The 18,870-nt window shown below is 44.5% G+C and overlaps 1 protein-coding gene and 1 long non-coding RNA gene across 3 annotated transcripts in view; both read right to left on the bottom strand.

The window, feature by feature from the left end:
• The window catches only part of CNIH3 (cornichon family AMPA receptor auxiliary protein 3), a 153,665-nt gene that overhangs the window by 125,332 nt on the left and 9,463 nt on the right, over window positions 1–18,870 (bottom strand). The gene's annotated exons all lie outside the window — the stretch shown is intronic.
• LOC149992378 (uncharacterized) lies at window positions 375–17,652 on the bottom strand. Its single transcript, XR_016508345.1, has 4 exons — window positions 17,102–17,652; window positions 14,741–14,830; window positions 13,178–14,299; window positions 375–668 (listed from the first exon to the last, which is right to left on the bottom strand). It is a non-coding gene; the product is annotated as an uncharacterized LOC149992378 (long non-coding RNA).

The raw sequence follows: 18,870 nt of genomic DNA, 5'->3' as shown, positions 1-18,870 counted from the left end.
TTCACTCCTTCACCATGACTCCATTCGGGGGATTTCTCCTGATTCCAGGATTCTCCCGAAGGGCCTCAGCAAACAGCAACCCACGCAGAAACTGCTTTATAAATGCATGGCTAAGATGAGGGGTTTCCAAGCCATGCCGTAACCATGACAACAGAGAAAGCTTACAGGTCTTCACACAGCTAAACCTATTCTCAAACGCACTGGCTCATTTACTCCTCACAGCCACCTAGGAGATACAGCTTCTCCCGATTCTAGAGATGGAAGGTGAAGACAACTCCACCAGTGAATGGGACCCGGCTTTTCTAACTCAAAGTATCATAATACATCACAGAATAACTGATTAATTCCTAGATTTATTAAAAATCAAGATATAATTCACATAACATAAAAATCATCACTTTAAAGCATACAAGTCAGTGGGTTTCAGTGGATTCACTGTACTGTGCAGCTACCATGGCTACCTAATTCCACGTGAAATGGGCAGATGGGGACCCCCCATGGCTGAGTGGGCCAGCCAGAGCCTCCTCAGGTGGACGGCAGTGGGTAGACGCCAGGAGACACCAGAGCAGAAGCCTGAGGAAGCAGAAGATCTGAAGAACCGGGAAGAAGGGAGGGCAGTTGTTTGGTAACCGCTGGGCTGGTGCAGGAGTTTGGAGCTGGACAAGCACCTGCAGCCGGGAGGACAAGGGACCGAGTCACCGGGAGGACACAAGATGGCGAATGATTTGTCACATCCCAGGTCACGTTCCACTCCCCGTGACGAGAGCATGTGTTCTCCTGCTTCTTGGCATCTCTCTCCCCACGGGTGTCCGATAAGTGCCTTACCCTTGACTGACTGCCAACTAGAACTCTCCATTTTGCTCCTCTGCGTCGGCTCCCTTTTCCCCTTCCCACTCCATCTTTGTCCTCCAAACTCGCCGGCCTACTCCCATTTCCCTGAACTCACTCTGCTTCCCCTGTGTCAGAGAACGTACACACGCTGAGCCCTCCACTAGGAACGCTGCCCCCAGCTCTGCTTCCCTGGGTTCCTCTTCCCGCCAGCCTCTCCGGGGAGCTCAGCTCAGTGTGCGGGCTCAGGGAGGGCCCCTCGGAACAGCGATGCCTCCCTACGCTGCCCTCACGGCTGCTCAGGCCCAGCTTCTTCCTAACACTTACTGCGGCTGTGACCGGACACACAAAGTGTGCTCACCTCATTAATGTCTACACAGACCCGTCTATGTTGGCCGGCTAACACCTAGCACAAAGCCTGACACCTGGAAGGGCAATAAACATGTGATGAACAAATACATTCAGTTTGTTTTTTGTTTAGTGATCAACTGCACTATAATTGACATGTAACATTTTATTACTTGCAGGTGTACAACATAATGATAGGCTACTTGTATACACTGCAGAACGATCACAGTAAGTTAGCATCTGTCACCACACAGAGTTACCCCCAATTTTTTTTTCTTGCGATGATTGAGACAGACAGAATCCCTAAGAACTCTCTAGGATAAAGTGGCTACAGAAAGAACCTTTAAAGAACCACAAGAGTTAAACTATAGCAAACCAGTGTTCAGTGCCCTCCGGCTGGTTACCACATTGCTTTTGCCACAAGCAAAGGTTTGGCAAGAATGCGGATTCCAGAACAGGGATCGTCAGGCAGTGCACTTGACAAACCAGTTACTACTTTTGGTCTGCTTTCTCATCCTCCCCTTTCTGCTTTCAGAACGTAGGCAGAAGGAGGATCGGAGACCAGGACAGTGACCACTGTCAGGCACACATTCTCTCGGAGGCCTGAGTCCTGAAGGTCACAGGGGTACAATGAGAGGACTTTGCACACCAAAGAGAGGGGAACAGAATTAGTTCATTCTGATCCCTTCAACTAGACAGCATAACCAAGGCCTCAGTGATTTTTTTAAATCCTGTAGGAAAATGATATAAGATCTAATTTCTCAAGGTCCTTTGAGTCAATTGTATTAAGAAGGGATGTGAAATACCAACACTGCTGATAACACATTCAGAAATTCTATTGCCTCCGTGATAAGACATTTGGAAATCGACCCCGGTGGCTTCTAAGACTAAAAGACGGAAAGACAGTAATGACTTGGCAGTTAATTTGAAGAACCACAGCTGATTCTACACTGTCCTTTCCCATCAGAGCAATACATTCAAGCATATTGTCTAATAAAATGCTGCAACACTGGAGCTAACTTACACAGCATTTGGATTCTGTGCCCATAGTAAGCACAACATAGTGTTAATGAAGGAACTCTGACCCCCACAGATTGGAGAGGAAGGTAGTCCCTCCTCCAGGCGCGGGAAAGGAATGGCATTCTCTCCCCACTCTCCTCGCCTCCCACCCCCACACACATAGGGCGTGAGCCGCACCCTTGTTAGTGGACTCCCTAAAGCACTCAGAAGTGCCAGAGAGTGGGACCGACCTGGATTATCTCCCATGCATATGATGAAAAAACAAACCATCCCCGCACTGACAACAGTTCTATTATAACAGAAACAAATCCCTGCTGATACACTTCGCAACTCTGGACACCTGGCTGAAAAACTAAATAACCAGTTGATTGTTTTCCTGGAAAAGAGACTCACTGGTTTTCTAGCCCAGGTTTACAACATAACCACTTCCTGCTAACCCAGGGGATGATCTGGCTTGGTTTCAACCTCTTTGTGATTCTGTTTCACTTAACACATAGCTGTGTTCCTGAAAACCTGTGTGCATTTCGTGTTTTGTAAACAGTACAGATTTGAAAGGCACAAAGGGAGCTTCCTACCTAAAGGAATTCCACATGAAGCAAATAGCAAAACCATGGCCACAAAGACTTGTGGCAACATGAAAAATGCATATGACTTGGTGTTAGGAGGAAAAAGCCATAATCAAAATTGTGTGTACCCTACAGTTAAAAATTTTAAAGAACGTGTGTGTGTGTGTGTGTGTGTGTGTGTGTGTAAAATAAAATTTTGGGATAGAATTTATCAAAAATGATAATAGTGTGACAGACACATCAGGGTGATGGACTGTTTCTCATTCTCTTTTCCAAACTTTCTGGAGAGATCTTTCTAAAACTGAAAATGTAAATTATAACGTTTCTGTGATAAATCTTATTTTAAAAGATGAACAATTATTCAATTATGCTACCAATCTGGATCTTCCATGGTGATCTTCATTTAAATTGGGATAAACCTATATTACAAAGGTTTTTAAACCATTAATAGTTCCAATAGAAATAAATGTCAACAGTTAGAACCCCAAATCAATCAAAATTAAGCTATAGAGAAGAAAAAGGCCAGTAAATGAGGAAAGGCCTCTGTTTCTCTGTATGCTGCTCTGACACATTCTTGTGCGCGGGGCAGGCTAAAACAGGACTCTCCCTCACCTTTGTGCTTTGTTCGGCCCTGGAAGCCTTCCCTCTCCTCTCTGCCCCTTCCCCGCTGTTGACTTTTCCTTATTTTCACTGACAGCAATCATACCCCTTCCTTGAGCCTTTGGGGCATCCAGAGAAGCATCCCGTTCTTCTCACCCACCCTCAAAATATGTACAAAATCTCTCTCTCACACACACACAATCAGAGCCCCAGGTAGGTTTCCCTGACTTTCTGGTTTCCTAAGGACAACTTCAAAGGCCAAAAACATGGCTTGTCAACTTCCTTTATGTCGGCAAATGTAAAACTCCTGCGTGTCTATTACACAAATCAGTCACCTACCCAACAGTCTTTTCATCAGCCACCATGGACGTTTATATACTAAGACTCACCAAATAACACTCAACAAATGGATGCCTATGAAAAAAAAAAATTAGAAGAGGAAAGATTTTATTTCTAGGCTTAAGATACCCTTGTTAATTGATAACAAGTAAAACCATCTTGTGGGATGAACTGAAGACTTGGGTCAATGCCCTCATGGCCCAGGGAAATTGTGGACCTGATCCTTCTAAGTGGATTAGCCAGCTCACTCTCCTCCGCTCTGACATTATACTAAAATGGCCACCGTCATGTAGTGCTGCCAGCAACAGATAGTCTGCTTTTCCATTGTACTTCCCTAAAGTCCTCTGCTATAAACTTAGAAATAAAGTCAAGACTTTCGGAAGTAACCTCAAAAAGAGATGTATTAAACACTGTCGCAGGTTCTCCCAACTACTGCTCTGACAGTAACCACACGGAGGAGTTCTGGCTTCCTAGTCAGAACTGACATCATTCCCACAGACACCTGTCCCGTCGGTATCAAGGGACTTAGTTGGGGTTTCCAGAACTCCTAGCACAAAAACAGATGGCTTCATAAGAGTAGGCTGACTACTTAGCCCAGAATTGACAAAATAAAAATTAATTTCCTGGGATTAAGCAAACTGATTTCACTGTGAATAATGTTCTATTTTCAGTAAGTATATAAGGAAATATCATTTTCTTTCTCCTTTATCCCTAACCAACAGTTTAAGAAAGGATACTTTTATAGACTGGAATAAAACGTTCTTTAAGTGGTATGTATTCCAATATCCCTCCTTAGAAATCAGGGGGGAAAAACTTAGGCAAATTTTTCGTATATGTTTTAAACTAGGAAATTGAAAAAAAAACTTAAAAATAGTGATTCTTTAAAATGTATTAACAGACTTTATCTACAAACTACCCAAGACAATGGTAACAATGATTAAATATTATTCAAAATGCTTTTACTAAGCCCCTTTACTTTTCATGATCATATAGTTATTTACTCAGGCTTGATAAAAATCCATCCTCTTTCCTGTAAGATTAAACTGGATAAAAATTTGCCGCAATAAACACAACACAAACCATTAGATATGACAAGCTACTACTAGGACCAAGGACTACGGTTTATAATTTAAAGAGAAATGCCTACAAACAATAACGTGCAGGTAAGTGTTTAACAACCAACTTCTCCAAAGAGAAAAGAAGCCACTGCTCTGTAACATGTGCTGATGTCTGCGGTGTAAATATCCCCCTCAGAGCCAATTTCGACATGGCGTCACCGAGCACAGAGCTGGGAAGAGACGCACCATCATATAGTATTTCCACCACAAAGATACCACAGATGTAAATAACCTCAAGGGCATACCTAAGAGTTAAATGCCATGCAATAATTCCGTGGTGGGGTGTTGAGTATTTATCACCACTAATTCAAATACAACTTATTTAATAGTAAGTTATAAAGTTTAATTTCTAGGAATGGCCATGTTTAACAAGCAGCCTACAGAAGTCCTGTAAACTTAACAATCAGCTCTCGTGGGCCAGCATGAATCAGTGCCAGCAGACCACTCCCAGAAAACTGTCCTGGAACCTAGTCTATGTTTCACAGAACATCCGCGGGAAATAAAGAATTTCCTAGCAAGCCAGGAAATGACCATCTTGAGGGTCTCAGACAGATGATACACTTACAGGCTACCGCAGGTCCACCTCATAGAAGCAAATCAGATGGTCCTTGTTCCTTAGCTCAGTAGATGAGCTGCTACAGGCAATAAAATAATTCCGATACATACAGGTAAATTACAACGATAGAGGATTTACAAGCTCTGGTTTTATTAATACATAACAAGGATGGCTTTGCATGTTAACATCTCTTATATATTATGTAAATCAAACAAAATATCAAATGAGTTATGTTGAATCAGAAAACCTCAAAACAATTTATGAGGTCAAATCTGCACATCAGAGAGGGACTTGACCATAAAGACAGCTTGTGAAAATATAACTAACACCTGCTGAGCTACCATTGTGGGACACTGTTGATGTCTGAATATAGTTCTCAACCTTTGTAAATACTAAAATCACATGAGAAAACTACCGTTTTCCCATCATGAACACAATGACAGTAAATTCAATTATTTGATAATTCTTTTACTTTAAATACCAGTAGCAATGTTTTTTTTTAATTGTAAGATAAAGTTTATTTAGAAAATCACAGAGGTCAAAGTGACCCGTAGAGGAAATGGGCTCAGGAAACGAATCACAGCAAAAGAGGGGCCCTTGGAGCTTAGCAGGTGTGGGGCAGGGAGAGAGAAAGAGAGAGAAAATTTCCCATTTTTTCTGGCTTTTATTGAAGGAAGAGCTCAGATTGCACTATACAAGGCAGCTGAAAGTCAGAAAGAAAACCCGAAGTCTTACTGGCTTGAAGAACCAGAGGACAGAGGAAGTAAAAGGGGAAGTCCTAAAGAGCAGACAGCCAGAAAGGCGGAGCCCAAACTGTGAGTACAGATTTTGCCCAAATCTCTGGCTGATGCCAGCCCAACATGTGTTAGGCAGACGTCAGCAGTCCAGTTAAGACTAAAAGAACTGAGCAGAAACTTGAGCTATCATTCACATCAGGAAGGGCAACGTTTATAGTTTGAATTCAGCCAAGTAAACTGCCTACTCTTAAAAAAATAAAAAACACTTTTCAGGGAAACATAGCAGGACTGAAAATCACTACAACGTATCGTTCCCAATGTCCAGGATACAATCCAAAATTATGTAACATTCAGCGTAGCAGGAAGACATTACCTACACTAAGGAAAACATCAAATCAATGGAGATCAACCCTGAAATAATTAACATACTGGAATTATCAGACAAGGTTATAAAACAATTATTATACTTAAGCTCAACAACATAAAACAAAATATGCCTGTCGTGAATGAGAAAATAGAAAGTATCAGCAGATAACTCGAAACTATAAAAAAAGAGCTAAATAGAAATTCTAGAACTGAAAAATAGATATCTGAAATGTTTTTAAAAATCATGGCATAGGCTTAACAACAGAATAACTATGACAAAAGACTCAGTGGACTTAAAAAGAGATGAAAAGATTAATTATCTAATCTGAAGAGCAGAGGAAAAAAAGATTTAATAATTAACAGATTCAGGAACCTGTGGGACAATTTAAAAAAGACTTAACATATGCACAATTGGAGTCCCAGGAAGAGAAGAGAAATAGAATAAAGCAGATAAAATATCTGCAGCAATAATGGCCAGACATTTCTCAAAACTGCAGTGTCCTATTTAGATTGCAGGATCAACGAAAGCAAGGAACCCCGAGCTATAACTCTTCCGCAGTCCACACAGCAGCTAACGAAGTTAGACTACATTGTAGATTCGCAAATAATACACATGTCTACATTCAGCTTCCAAAATATTTATCCACTGAGTGCCTACGGCGTAGAAAGCACAAGGAAAGGCACTAGAGACATAAAGGTGCCTTAGGTACAGCCACTGTTCTTAACGAAGGAACAAGAGTTTGGAAAAGCTACAAGGATGAAGCCCACGGCTTCTTTCTGAGGAAGGAAAGGGTTTCCAATGGCTTCTGTTGCTCATGCTTTGTGCAGCGACGCATTGTGATTTGCCTGTAACGGCCCCTGCGGAAAGGAGACTGTATCAGCGGGAATCCAGAGTGAGAAGGGATCGCCTATCACAGGCTGTGGTTCCAAGTCTGCCTTCTCAGGGCCCCTTCAAACACTCGTCTTCTCCCCTAACTTCGTTCACTTTAGGACAAAAGGGGGAGCCTCTTCTGTACAATTTTCACTACTTTGGCTTGAAGTTGCCTTTAGCTTGTAGGCAGAACTTATGTCCTCTAGACCCGTACAGATGATTAACCATGACATATTTTGTTATTTCAATAAACGGCATTGGAACATCGGAGAAAGGCCATTTCTCCACTTTGGGGAGAAGACACAGAGAATGCATACCTCTCCAGAACGCAGAAAACACAAGATCAAAAGGGTCGCATGTGTGTATGGGAAACAAGGAGGTAGAGGAAGTCAGGCAGAAACAGAGACTCAAGAGACCCGCAGACACAGAAAGAACCCAAGCGTTGAATTCTCCCCATGTGAAACCCAAAGCACTGTCCCTGGTCTGTCTTACGAACTGCCCACTAACAGTGAGTGATCCTGAGGAACCAGTCTGTCCACAAATAAACTCAGCCAAGCACCCCAACAGAGAGGCATTGGCATGACATGCACATTTCACGTTGCCGTGGATATAAGGACATGGTCTTAGGCACAAAGCCCAAACTAGATGCCTGGAATCATAAACTTAGTAAATCCCCTTGAAATGAGCTGCTGGAAATATCTTGTTTCTGTTATAAAATAGAATTCCTCCATAAAGATATAGGCAGAAATTAGATTTTAGAATGTCTGCAGGAGGCCCTGAGCCCAGAAAGTGGCTTTTATGAGCCTGGTTATGGATCTGTTACTGGCTCTCCAAGTGACATTAGTCAGTATTCTCGTCTCTCTGGTGCCTGTTTATTCAGTCAGTTGGGGACAATACTCTTTGCTCTCCGTTTCACAGCTGCACGGCATCTGTCATAATCCTACGAGCTGTCACTTATTGAATCACTGCTATGCATCAGACACTGTGATGAGCACCCCAGTTGCATTATTTCTGACCCTGAATATCATCCTGGAGGTGGATGCTATTCCATTTACAGATGATGATACTGAACCTCAAAGAGGTGTAGCAACTTCAAAAAGGCCTCACCAACCAGTCATAGGGTCAGGATTCTACCAGATGCCTATCACCACATCATGCTAGTTTGCTTTTATTTATTAAGCCCAGTTGATATCTAAAGAAAACTCTAGGTACGTAGATACTCTGAGAAAAAAAGACAAAGAAATCTTAGGAACTGCATAGAAGGAGTGTAAACGTAGGTGAAAGACAAGATATGGCCTAAGTCAACTAGAGACTAGAAACAAAGCACAGAGTGAAAGTCCCAGGCTGCATGAAGGACTGGGCACAAAACACAAAGTGAGGGAGCATCTGGGGTACTTGGGGGGTCCCCTGGAAATCACAGGAGACGTAGTTTCCATGTTGTGTGCACCTGAGCCTGGATAATAAACCAAGAGTCCTACACACACACGGCCCACAGGACAAAAAGGGTCATGTGTCCCCTACCACGTGATTTTTGATGTAACTTGAAAAATAAGTCTCTAACGTTTATGAATCAGAAACACTGGAAAAGGCAGCTTCACAACCTGCTAATTGTTGACGGGTACATGCAATCTCACTGTATCAGCCTCTCTCTATTTTTCCAGGCTTAAGATTTTCCACAATTAATGTTTTAAAAGAAAGAAAGGGGAAATGAGAAAGGGAAAGAGAAGTGGCAGCCTGCCTGGGATGGAAGAAGAGCAACGCCTGGAAACAAAGAAGAAACTCTGATCCAATAAATGAATTATGAGGGAGTGTCTTTCCCCTGTTGGCCAGTAGTCATAGGATTTCAAGAGGAGAAGACTAGGGAAGAAAGAGAAAGATTCTCCTGGGAAAATCCAACAGTGTTCTTACAAAAAGTAAGGGTTCCTGAATGGCCAAGAAAGCCAACATCTTGGAAGATACACCACAGAGGCCCAGCACAGAGGAGCTGAGAAGGGCTAGGTAAGGAGCTCAGGAACGAAGGCCAGGCTTGTCACAGAGAACTGTTTCCCAGAACAAGAAAAGCAGCTACTAATTAATATCCATCATGAACATAGATACAAAAATCCTAAGCAAAGGTTAGCAAAGTGAACCCAACAATTATTAAAAGGATAACACATCATGACCAAGAACGATTTTATCCCAGGAACGTGGCATGGGTTTAACATTCAAAAATCAGTGTAAGTGATAATGTTAACAAATGTGAAAGGAAAACCATGTGATCAACTCAATAAACGCAGAAAAAGTGTTTGAAAAAATGCAACACTTTTTTAATGATAAAAACACTCAACAAACGAGGAATAGAAGGGAACTTCCTCAACCTGATAAAGGGCGTCCAAGAAAAACCTGCAGCTCACATCATACTTGACCGTCCAAGCGTGAATGCTTCCCGCTATGGTCAGGAGCACACAAGCATGTTCATGCTCATGACCTCTGTCCAACGGTGTGCAAGAGGGTCTAGCCACCAGGAAAAGAAGTGCAAGGCACCCCGGTTGGAAAAATTGTCTTTATTCACAGACAACATGAATAGCTAAGCAGGAAATGCCACGGAATCTACTAAAAAGCTGCTAGAATAAGTGAGAACACTAGGTCAATATAACAAATCAATTGCATTTCTGTTTATTAGCAACACAAAACCAGAAATGGAAATTTTAAAAAAACCAACTACTATTGACTGTTAAAAAATAAATAAAACAATAGGAATAAATCTGACAAAAGATATGAAAAAGATACACTCTAAACCACACAATATTGCTGAAAGAAATTAAAGAAGACACACGATGTTCTCCGGTCAGAAAACTCACTATTGCTAAGAAGTCGATTCTCCTCCCCAAACTGTTCTGCAGATTCAATGCAATCCCAGTGACATTTCCAGGGGAGCTTTCTGTAGAAGTTGACAAGCTGATGTTTAACTTTATATGAGACTACAAAGAACTTAGAATTCCTAAAACAACTTCGAAAAAGAATAAAGTTGGAGAACTCACACCTGACTTCAAGATTTATTTAAAGGCTACAGGAATCAAAACAGTGTAGTCTGGTGTAAATAGGGCAAAAAGATAAACGCAACCGAACAGAGAACCCAGAAATAGATCCGTCCACACATGGACGACTCATTTCTAACACGGGTGCCGAGGCAAGCCGGTTGTCTTTTGAACGAAGAGTGCTAGGACGACTGGCTGTCCCCAGGGCTCGACCGTCCTCTGCGTAGAAGGACCAATGACGTTGAGTGTCGTGCTGAGGTCTCCCTTCCCTGGAGAGCTGTGCACCGCAGCTCCGCTCCTGTGCGCGGGCGCCGCCCTCCAGGACGCACAAGTGCAGGCAGGACCACCCCTCCCTGTGGGCCACACCCTGCACCCCTTCCTCCGAGGCCACCCCGTGTTCCCGGGCTCCCGGTGGTGAGTTGCTGGATGGGCGCAGTCAAGCAAGAGGAGTCTTTGCTCTTCCGGAGCACAAACTTGAAGAGCGGTGGCGCTCAACACAAGCATAAAAGTAGGTGTGTGACCTAAGGGGGAGTCACGGGAACGCGGGGGGGAGGTCTGGCCAGCGGGGGAGGCGGACAGTGGGAGGCCCGCGGAAGGTAGTCAGAGGTGGTGGCCTTCATCGCACCTGGCTCTGCCGCCCTCGCCCTGCCCTCTGGAAGGGAGCATGTGCGGTGCACCCCGAGTGGCCTTGCTCCTGGCCTGTGAGACCTGGCTCCTGGCGGCCTCACACCTGCGGGGCGTCAGAAATGGGACACACACACCCCCAGCCCCTCCACTGGGCAGGGCCTTGGGAAGAGGCAGCCCACCCCGGACAGGAGCGCTGCCGCCTTCATGACCAGGACCACCAAGGGAGCTGCGGAATTTTCTGGCTTCGGCCACACACTCCCCAGACCAGCGTCTGCTCAGCTGCTGGCTCCTCCGCCACCGTCAGTGAACGAGATCAAAGCGAGCCCAACGCACTCCACTCCCTCAAAACACACAGAAGCCCGAGAGGTCCCTGGGCCCCAAACCAGAAGAGGGTCGGAGCCCTGGAGAGGAATAGCCGCGACTTCTGGGCCTGCTGCCCGCGCGGGGTACTTCAGCTACAGTTACTCAAGTAACACATCCCTTTCGTTTATAAGATTTCACAGAGAACTAAGGGATAAAGGAAAATAAGTCCTTCCCCGCCCACACCCAGCTGCACTCCCTCAGCATCCCAACATAGTTTCTAATATATCTTCATAGAAAATTTCTATCCAAGTATATTCTGTTGAATGTATTTGCAAGAGTTTTACTTATAAATAATTCACTTAATAATAACTGATGTAAAAGCACAACTTCTTTACGTTGTTAACTGGAAGCGGAAAAACTAAAGCCACTGAAACTGATACAAGCGGACGCTCAATCCTCCCAGGGTGCAGTTTTTGGAATGACCACCAGGTGGCAGGGTGACCAATAGGATTCCCCAAATTACAACTGGAAAGTTACAGGAAGGGAAAAGTACCCGGCTGGACAGGAGATGGCGAGATGCCTCCCCAAACAGGATTATTTGGACCTTTGGCCCAACATTCTGTCTACTTAGAGTTGAGGGAAGGCAGTAAGGGGAGCTGCAGGAAAAAAAAATATGACGTTCTCAGACCACAGATTCCCACCCGGTTGGGTACACTTTGATCTTGAGAGCAGCTGTGAGGCGCTGATAAATGTCACATGGGAAATATAAAAATGGCTGGGCAGCCAGTCCGCCCATCGCTGCGAGGCTACTTGTGGACGCCAGAGCCATCTCTCCTCTCCTCAGCCGGGTGACCAGAAGGAGGTGTGACCCCGAGAGGCAGACGCACACAGAAAGAGGGTTCAGCCATGGCCACCCTTGTTTATAAAAGAAAATCCAGTTCTGTAGGAGGAGCCCTTACTAATTAACCTTTAACTTCAGAGTCTCTTACTCACTTCCAGTTTGAGGTACTCGCACATACTTGCTCTACCAGGCCAGACCTGGCCGCTGTCTAGAGCTGCTGACCTAGAAAACATTCGCCCTCCATGCTTGGGAGCAGGGGGGGTGGGGGGGGAGCAGGCTGTGGTCCAGGGGCAGTCACAGTGCTGCTCTCCCTCCAGGGCTGAGCCCTGGCGGCTTGGCTGGACCTGAAGCTGACGTATGCCCAGGACTCCAGGAGACGCCCATGGCCAGCCTCGTCCTAAGTCTATTTGGATCACCAACATAGGTCCAGGCAGAAAAGGGGATGTTGAAGCAGTTGCAACACAGACTTGTGCAAGGAGGGGACAATGACCTTGGCTCCAGAATGAGCAAACCTCTTCCCTGGGAGGGCACAGCTGAAGAGTATCAAAAAGAAAGGAGAATTCCTGCTACAAGCCCCAATTGGCATTTGTCGAGGCCAGTGACTTTTTATTTTTTAATCTTCACTCGAGGGCATTGTTTTCATTGCTTTTAGAGAGGGAGGAAGGGAGAAAGAGAAACATTGATGGGAGAGAGAAGCATTGATTGGCTGCCTCCTGAATGTACCCCGGCCCGGAGTTCAAACCCGCGTCCCAGGTATGTATGTGCCCTGACGAGGAATTGAACCCGCAAACTTTTTTGGCTACAGATCACGCTCCAACCAACTGAGCCACTGGGTCAGAGCTAGGCCAGTGATTTTCACCCAGTGCGCTGTTAGAATTTTAAAACATGCAACATCTGACTATTTCGTCAGGGGCATTGACCTCCCTTCCCTTAGATTGTCAAATAAACAGATGACAACAGCCAACACAATAATAGCCGTCCTGTGTGAATGAATCAAAATTATATCTATTTTTTGGTCAGACTGGCAAACAAATATATACCTTTGATGTGCGGCAGAATTTTAGTAATTAGTTACATGTGGCACGAGATGAGAAAGGTTGAAATTGTTGGTCCAGACATCCCATTTCTGGCCGTGGGTCCGGCGAAGGCTTCTGACAGTGTCCAGACCCACCACACACTGGGGCTCTTCATGGCTGGAACCTGACTATGCATAACGATGCTGAGCCTGTGGAAGGCACTGGGAGGTGGTGTAGGAAAAGGGGAGGAGGCGGGAAAAGAGCTCAGTATTTCATAGACAGTGTTATTGATATTTAAATACTAGCTGAGTCTTGTAATTTCCATGAATCCTGACAGGCAGGTGAAGGAGACCTTTTTATGTGATCTGAATGACCTCATCTGCTAAACTGGTACATCCTACAGAGGCCACATGAAGCAACAGTAATTATTTAAGTCACCATACACTTTATATGCTATATACCTAATGTAAAATGACACACCTGTGGTACCATACACATAATAAAAAAAGCCAGTTATTATTCAAATGTAGGTAGTATTCATATTCCAATATGACCATGTATTATATTTGATGTTTCAAACATAATATACAAGCCAAACGCTTCCTTTACAAATAAAGAGGGATAAAGCAATGTTTATATGGGGACCTACATTAATTTACCATGACGGGTATAATAACTGTTGCTTTGATGTGGCCAACGTTGGTACAGCAGCTGAGATTTTTTTCCCCCATTATCCTATTACGTATGATATAGGAGGTGTGGAACACAAAGAATCTCTCATAATGCTAACCATACCCTACCCCTAATTGTTTCCAAGGGAATGCTGCCCCTGAGGAGGGTCAGGGTGAGCCAAAGGTAGCAGCCACCAAGCTCCACCCTAATCTGTTCCAGTTTATCCACCTCAAGGAGGCCAGGTCAAAGATGGGTCTCCCTTCAGGGCACTGAAGTCACCGTTTGGGGACTCCAGTAAAATCCCAGACCCACTAGGTTCCAAACAAGTCAAAGACTTTCCCAAACCCCTGGGAAGTCTTGCTATCCATCACGAGATCTACTTCATTGGACCAGTCAGGTGCCAACAGTTTTCCAAGTCCAAGATCCAGTTCACCAAGCAAGGTGTATCTTGAGATCCCCAGGCTTCTAGGTCCTCTGGAAAAGGAACGACCAATGAGGTAGCAGGATTCAGCCCCCCCCCCCCACACTGAATCTAATACCTGCTTGCCACCTGCCCCTCCAGTTTAATCATGCTTTGGGTAGGTGAGTCAGAGAGGAGGTGGGCGGTTATGTTTGGCTTTGCCATGTGTCTGGTATTCTAATGACAATGACTCCGCCCTCTACTTAACCCTTCTTCTAGAGACTCTACCTTCAAAGCCCTCCTTCTTCTAGAAACTCTGCCTTCAAAGCCCTCCTTCCTCATCAGTACCTGAGGCTATGTCCCTTCCAAAAAGCGAGTAAGGAAATCATTGATGTGGACACACTAACATAAAAGACTTCCTGAATTAGACGTGAGTCCGTGCACAGAGCAAGGCCACACGAAAACTCAGAGGTCACTGACCACAATTACCCCTCCCATAAAAGCAGCTTCCTTACCTGCAGCCAAGCAGCTTCTGAGGCAGTGACAAATCTCTGTACCTGTCGAAACTCTGGAGGAAACATTCCTCACCAGGTCTCCAGCCTGAGCTTCAGTGACAGACACCAGGAAGAGAAACAGACTAAACCAATAGAAACAAGAGAGAACTGGTGCTCCTAATCTCTAGATGGTTCCTGACACTTCGATTATGTTCAACGGGATAGAGCTGAATTACTGTTTAACCTTTACAGAGCCTCCTGGCTTCACCAAGGAAGTATTAGTTGGCAGAATTGAAACAGGAGAAATATGAGTTGGGCACCCATTAGCAAAGACCAGAAAAAGTTCACCCATAGAAAGGAGCCTATCAGTAGTACTAGCCACAACACTGGGTAGACAAGCATGGCATCTTTTATTCAAGGAGTCATGAGTGTGGTACATTTTAGGTGTTGCTAATTTGCAACTTACTTCCTAGAATAATGTAGTGCATTTCCTTTAAGCAATTTCACTGTTAGCTCAGCAAATGGCCAAGGAACCTCAGGTCTGACTTCCCCGGTAGCTCTGCTGCTATGACGACAACCAGATCTCAATAAAATGGTTCCAGGTAATCCTGGCAAATGTCAATGCGAAAAGTTCTTAATCCACAATCTTTGGGACAACCTGACTCAGTATCTAAACAAACAGATTTCACTCTTAATACCTCTACATGGGGTGAAGGGAGAGAAGGGGCCCCAGTCTTCTCTTTGTTCCACTTTTCTTCTCAGCTCGATGCTATGACAATCTTCTTTCAAGTCATGTCAGGGCTATAACACCACCTCACAATGAAAAGATATATCCCAAGTTCTTCTGATCATTGTACAACAAGAGCTGCAACTTCCAACGCCTTTCAGGTACGAAATAGATTTGTTTCCTAATATCATCTTGAGCTGTATCCTTTTGGCCCTGAAACACTTGGCTTTTAGCTTACTTTACTCTTAATTCTACTATCAGAAATACAACAGCACAAGTTTGAGCAGAAATGGCAAGTTGACAGTCAACCTCAATGTTTGGGAGGCAATAGGGAGCAGTGGAGACTCTGGTGAACTGGAGAGCACATAACCTGTATAAAAGTAGAAGCCATGGTTGGTGCCAACAGTTAGTTTCGCAGAGGTGCAGACTCAAGTCTTTCTGCAGAAACCAGAGATCCAGATTCTTTTGTATAATTTCCCAATATTTATAGATGAACTATTTATTAGCTTAAAAAAAACCAAACAAGTCATCAGGTCGCCACTTTGCCACCTCCCTTTGATGGCTAACAGCGGTATGACGGGCGTAGAACTAACCTAGAAGTCAGGAACCCAAGGCTGTCAGAGCTAGCACTGTCACTGGGCCTCGGCTACCTTGTGTCAAAAGTCTGGACATCCAAAATTCCTTTTCATCATAAATTATTATACTGCATAATTAAATAAGCTTTCTAGAGGGTCAATTTCCCCAAGAGTAACCTGAAACATTAAATGAAAAAACAAAACAAAACAAAAAATAGATCACATGCCATAGCAGGGTTTATTACACTGTCTAGACATGGCCTTGGTGTGGCTAAGCCAGGTGGCTGATACAACCTCAAGAATAGGATCTCCTCTGTAATAGCCACCCACTCTTTGGAGAAAATAAAAATGGTATTATCTCCTGTATATCCTGACTGTGGCAGGAATCACCCCTCTATGAAACAGAACTCCCTTGGGTTTTTTAAACCTGAACCTAAGGCTTCAAGGGAACATTTTGAGTCAGAAAACAAAGCTGGCCAACAGGTTGCCCTGAGCCATGACTCTTGCTTTGCGAGTTCAGGCTCGGCCGCCCTGCAATGAGATCTGTCGTTGCCACATCGTGGCCTTCTGCATGAGCCAACTGTACTCAGAACAGCTCTCGTTACATAACCCCGGCCACGGCCCATGTGTGTACCCGAGCACACGGCTCACCCTGCGGAAAGGCACACACAGCGCTTCAGCTAGAGCACCTTTCCCCCCAGGGAGCACAGGAAGAGAATGAAAAAGTATTAAGTGGGAAAATCATGAAAGATGGGTGAATTAAGGGCTTTTCCCACTGCAAAGGTTAAAAATAGGCACATTTCAGGGCAAGTAAAAGTATTCACATTCTTGTGGTTATAACTGCGTGGCTTGGGCACACTGAAGGCATGAAGAACAGAAAGCCAGGTGAATTCTAACTGGGCAGCCTCTTCTCACAGCCCATCCTGACACAGATAGCTTGGCTCCAAGTAAAGTGGGAAGGGGTATCCGGCACCTCCATTCCGAGATGCCTTTGTGCATCAGTTGTGAACAACAGGGCCTTTTCATTTTGCCTTTGGTGGCTGCCAGTAAGTATCCAGTATGTTTTAAAGAATGAATTACCTTTGACTCCAATACCAGCTATGATCTGTCTCTTCGGTTCTGTCTCTCTTAGAGGCATTTTCTTCACTGTGCCCTGGCTTTAGCTAGCCAGTGTTTGCTCTAAATCAGCTGGTTACCCTAAGGCTTTTGTAATCTCTTCCTTCTTTTGCATTTAATCATTTATTGATTTGAGAGAGAGAGAGAGAAAAACATCGATTTGTTGTTCCACTTAGTTATGCATTCATTGGTTGATTCTTGTATGTGCCCTGGCCGGGGATCAAACCTGCAACCCTTGTGCCATATTGGGACAAGGCTCTAACCAAGTGAGCTACCCGGCCAGGGCCTCTAAATTCTTCCTTCTGCCTGGAATGCTCTTTACTCTGATCTTCACAAGGGCAGCCCATTCCGCTCTCAGCCCCTCACAGAGGTCCTCTCTGCCCATCCAGCAGAAGTTCCCCATGCATTCTGTGTCGCCTGACCCTACGTCAATCTTTGGCCTAGCATTTGCCCCACCCAACAGAGTTCCTGTTTGTTTCTTTCTTTATCACCCGTCTTCTCTCACTAGTATATAAGCTCAGTGGAAATAAGCATTTTGTATCTTGTTGGCTGCGTATCTGCAGTGCCCTGAATATGGCAAATATTAATATTAGCTGAAAGAACGGATGGATGGTTGGATGAATGGAAGAATCCATTCAGCAAATGCTGTGAAGTGCCTATGGGGCCCTGGGAAACAACGAGGAATAAGAACCTCCTTCAAGGGGTCCACTACCCCTACCAAGGAGGGCAGACATTTCGATGGCACAATATGGTAGGAGAAAGGCTTTATCGAAGTATACCAAGCCCTCTGCCCACGATGAGTATGAGGACATTCTCTAAGGAAATTTAAGAGTTGGCCAAAAGGGCACAGGTAAGAATTGGGGCGGCAGGAAAGGCACGTTGTTGAGAAACAGCACAGCAAACAACCAAGCCTGAGAACAGGCCACGGGCCCAGGAGCCACAGGTGAGGGAAGAAGGAAGGCAAGGACTCAAACGAGGCTTGGGCCAGTTCTTCCGGAACCTTGTGGACCAGCCTCTGGATGTTAGGTTTTACTCCTCTCAGCAATGGAAGCTCTTAAGATCATTTTAAGTAGGAAAGTGACATACTGACTTGATGTTTCATAGGGATAATTTTGGCGTCGGTGAAGACAACTAACGAAAGAAAAAAACAAAGCACTGAGGAGTCTGTTGTCCAATCCAAGGGAAAAACATGTCAAGGATCCCAACTATTAGTGGCAATAGAGAAAGAAAAGACAGGTCGGAAAGCTATTAAAAAGGGTACAATCAATAGAGCATCGTGACACACAGAATGTGGGAGGTGAGAGAAAGGATGAGGTTAAAAGAAAATCCTAGGCCGTGGTTTGTGTTTTCAGAATTAATGGTTCTCGTGGTTTAGGCCTGTGAAGTCCTAAATTCATTTCATCTGCGTCTGCTGGCTTCCATGAGCCCGTGGAGACTTGCCCAAGTGGCTGTCGACGGTCCGAGCACAAATGTTAGCTTATCTGCTTATTAAGTACATTTGTGTAAAAGTCCCTCTGATGTGCGTGCATCAGATCTGCAATGTGAATGATCCCTCTGTTCATAAAGTTACGCGTGTTATTATTTCAATGCCATTTTTGGAGACACACACTGATCCATCACCACAGAAGCATGACTATTGGTCTAAATATAGATGTGCCTGTCACCTCAGAAAAAGAACAGACCAGAAGTCATGATTCCACTTACTCCAAGGAAATTTTAATGTGTTAAAATTG

Source organism: Furipterus horrens, unplaced genomic scaffold (assembly GCF_987537825.1).
Source record: "Furipterus horrens unplaced genomic scaffold, mFurHor1.1.pri manual_scaffold_15, whole genome shotgun sequence".
Classification (NCBI taxonomy): Eukaryota; Metazoa; Chordata; class Mammalia; order Chiroptera; family Furipteridae; genus Furipterus; species Furipterus horrens.
This window is presented reverse-complemented; position numbering and strand designations above follow the sequence as displayed.